This window comes from Gossypium hirsutum, chromosome D05 (assembly GCF_007990345.1).
Source record: "Gossypium hirsutum isolate 1008001.06 chromosome D05, Gossypium_hirsutum_v2.1, whole genome shotgun sequence".
NCBI classification, from domain to species: domain Eukaryota; kingdom Viridiplantae; phylum Streptophyta; class Magnoliopsida; order Malvales; family Malvaceae; genus Gossypium; species Gossypium hirsutum.
The window spans coordinates 34,194,297-34,198,794 of record NC_053441.1 but is presented as its reverse complement, the minus strand read 5'-3'; positions in this window follow the sequence as shown (position 1 = coordinate 34,198,794).

The following is a 4,498-nucleotide window of genomic DNA, read 5'->3' as shown; positions in this document are numbered from 1 at the left end:
ACAAACCGAGTTTACAATATGCAGCAACCAATCATATGATACATCAACATTCATAGTTAAGTATCTAATAAATCAATAATCAATCTCATAGAGATATTTAAAAAGATGTTTAGAAACAATTTAATAATAAATAATTAAACCTAAGCAAACCGAATAAATGACTTTCTTTAAGAAATAAAATACTTATGTATGAAAAGCATATAAAATTTTATAAGTTGAAATCTATTATACTTTATATTTTTTTATATACCAAAACAATTCCATATAAATTATACATGTAGATATGGCAATCGCGAAATATCATGGTGAAAATAAAATTTGGGACTATATTCTAAAATACATTATTGAGAAATATAAAGTAATATATCAAATTCTAAAAATATATTAAGTGTGATAAAATAAATAATAATGTATCAAATTGGAAAATGAAAGTATAAAAAAGGGTTTGTAAACAATATTAAGCCAATAGTAAAAAATAATAATGTTTAAAACATATGAATGTAATAATAGATTTATTCAAAAACTTTGAAGACAAAACAAAATATGAAGGAAACGTTTTTTGGAATTGAAAATAATAATCTACAAATTTTAAAACCAAAGTTTCAAAACTTAAATAAAATTAGAATAATAATACAAAGAAAACAAAATTCAACAAATATCAAATAGATTTCAAAATATTGGTATAGAATGAATTTAAAATATAAAATACAAACTAAACAATAAATTTTTATGCTTTAAAATTATAATAATAATGAATTTTAAAAAGTTACCTAAAGTTAAATATGAAAGTAATACTAAAAAGATTGATAATGTGTTAATGTAGAACTAATCATATTTAAAATTTGTTATTAAATCAGAAAACAGGAAAAGGAAACCAAATTTAAACTAAATCGAAACCAAATTCAATTTTGTAGGACCAAATCAGTAATTAAACATAAAATTGAATATTCAATGCCAATCACGTGAAACGACACCGTTTAAAATTGGATCCAAATGAAAACAAAGTTAAATATGCGGTAGAAATTAAGAAAAATGGAAAGAAATCCGATTGAAACTGAGCAAAACATGAAAGGACTCTAAGCGCAAATAAACCAAAAAGTCAGAATGCGCGGATCCTCCCCGGGTCGGGTCACCGCGCGGGTCTGAACCTCCATGCGACGCCGTTTCGAAGCCATCGTATTGGCTCAAACGACGACGTTTTATCCCTGTGCTTAAAGGCTAACAGAACCCTAAGAAATCTGATATTATTTCAACCTAAAAACCTAAAAGAAAAGAACAATCTCTACGCCGCTCTGACAATTCGTCTCTTCCAGAGGCCATCAATCTCCAATTCAACTCCGATGACTGCGGAGAGAAGACGAAAATCCGGCCTCAAGGTAACTTCTCTGCCTTCTAATCTCTGTTTTTATTCTTTTATTTGAAAATGAATCCAACTAACACAGAAAAGAAAACCAAAAAAAGAAAAGGGAAATAGAAAACCGAAGAAGCAAAAGAACGATATAAAATCACCTTTTGAATTCTCTTTCTCTGAATATTTTGTTTTTTTTATTTCTTAAACTGTCTCTCCTTTACAGCGTTTGTATTGGCTTCTTTATAGCCTGAATTACAGAAAATCAAAAAGAAAAATAAAAGAAATCCTGCCCCGGATCCCTTTTTTTTTCCTTATTTTCTGCTATTTTTTTTTGCTGTCGATTTCTGCCCCTCTTTCGTTTGTTCATCCTCTGTTGCTTTACAGGTGCTTGTTGTGAGTTGTTGTAGGTGTCGTACGAGATGTACACGTGCGGACTTGGCACAAAGGCGCAGCACGCGCGGGGATCTGGTTCGGTTGCGGCGCAAGAGCAGAAACCTGCTGAAGGCTAGGGTTAGGTGATTGGGTTGATTGGGTTAGGGCTATTAGGCTAGGCTAGTGCATTTGGGCCTACTTGATTTAACTGGGTTTGTAATCTGGACATTAGGTTTTTGGACCATTGTTTTATTTTATTTGGGTTTATTTTACTAACGGGCCAGGCAAATTTGGCCTATTATAGTATAATATGCTAAGTATATGTGCATAATCACATGAAAGTGGGTACGGAGGACGAAGGAGTTCCGTAGGAGATAGTGGCAATTTTAGTCCACACCGAAAGTTAATACTACACGAAGTAGGCGACAATGTCATCAAAATTGGATAAACTGGGATGACAGTTATTGTAGTAAGAAGCCATCGAAATCGGGCAACAGTGATGGAAACTTATTGTAGTAAAAGTCATCATCATAGATGACAAGTGAACGACCATTTTCACCGGGAAATCCAAGATGGTTAGTTTTATAGGTGTTTTGGATGAGTGCGAAATTTACATTTGCATTGCACCATATATAAACTATATATACATTGATTTACTATATGTTCCATATGTTACACTTAACTCGCTATTATTTCTATGTTTTTCTATTTGTGAAATTATATATAATGATTTATAAGTTAGTCTCACACTGAGCCGTTGTAAGCTCATTCCCCCTTTTTCCTTTACCTCTCAGGTAACACAGTAAATTAGGACTCGGTATGACATCAGAGGACTATTGAATTAGAAGCTTATTTTATTATTTAAAAAATTTTCATTTACCATTTATTTTCGGGATTGTAATTATTGATTTCTTGCTTTTATATCTTAAGTTTGGAATTGATTAGTTTATTTACTTTAAAGCTTGACGCTTAATTAGTACTTTGATATTTGCATGTTTTTTTATTTAGAAAACCCTTACTTTAAATGTTTTTTCGCTACTTTACAAAATACTTAAAGTTTTGATAAAGTCATTTCTTAAAAACAAAATAGCTTTTTGATACAAATCAACGCTCCGAAAAGAATAGTTGTATATGACTACCTTGGTGATCGAATGTAACATCTTCGACATAGCCGAAACTCCTAGGCTGAGTTGGGGGTGTTACAAGGATTCTCGAGTTTTTGAAAATTTTCAAATGGGTTGAAAATGGGAGAGGGAAAATGCTATGCGCCCCCTAAGCATAGCATTTTCCCTCTCCCATTTTCAACCCACCTGAAAAGTTTACAAAACCCCGGGAATCTCAATCCATTTTTTAGACATCTAAAAGCACATTTTTCCCTCCCTCTTTCAATCATTGCCATTCGGTTCCCTATATAAAGGGGGTTTTGCTCCCCCTACCGCATCAACTTTCTCGGTCACTTCCTTTTACCCTAAAAATTTATTTACACCATTATTTATATTTTACTTTCAAGTTTTTAACCTTTTCAACTAATAGCTTTATTTCTATTTGGGGGAGTTAGTGTGCTAGTTTTAAGGTGTGTTTGAATTCATGATAATGTGGCGGTGCCCCGAAACCCACACATTTCATTTGTCATGTCGGGGAAAATCATTGCATTAGAAGCCCATCTCATTGCAACTCAGGCTCCAAGTTTGTGGTGCTTATACGGTCATAAATTGTAGTCTAACTATGAGTCCTAGTTGATGGACGTTAATAAGTTGGTTATCATCTCAAACTTTAGTATTGAGTTCCTAAACCATTCTCTCTTGGTAAGGTCGAACTTGAACCCATGACCGCATAACCACTATCAATTGGACTCCTAAGTTATACTCCACACTGTGATAGTATATGCACCGTGAACTCGAGGCTTGAGTTGCATTGTGATGGACTTCTAAGGCAACGGTTCCATCTCGACACGGCAGATGAAATGTATGAGTCTCCAAATACTATCACATCACCGTCAATTGAAATATACTTTTGAGCTTTCACAACGTCTACCTCAAACACAACCACAAATAAGTCAACCTCCCATTATTTTTAGTCCTAAACCCTAAACTCTAAACCCTTAAAACCCTAACAAAACCCTAAAATCTATTTACTACCCTAAAAATCCTAACCCAAACCTGAAGCAAACCTTAAAAACAAAAACTCGATCGAGAAGAGAGAGAGAAAAACTCTTTACGTTTTTATATTTCTCTAAAATCGACCTATTCCAATAAATATACTAAAAATAGACCTAATAACTTACTTATTTTTAAAATTAGACATATTTACTTAATTTAACCCTAAATTTATTTAATCAAATTGGTCAGAGAAAGAATAAAAAAATAAGGCAATAAGCAAATATGAGCCTTAAATTACTTTGAAATGGCATTTTTTATTATACAATTTATGTATTTATGTTACGGTTTTTTTTTTCATCATTCTCTACTCAAGCACTTCCCTGTAGGACTTTGCCCCATGCACATAGTTTATTTGTACATTTTTTATTTAAAATTTTTGATCCTTTCATTCAATTTTATTGTTAGGGTTTTTGTTGTGGCAATGATAAAAAAAAGGCAAGATAATTTTTGAGCCTTCAATGTTTAAAGTTTTTGTTGATTTAATCATTACTCTTTAGTAGTACATAATTTAAAAAACAATTGTATTTCTATTAAAAAAATTAAAAAATTATGATTTTTTTAAAAAAATTCCAAACATTATGAAACGAAAACAATTTAAAATTCAAAAAAAATATAT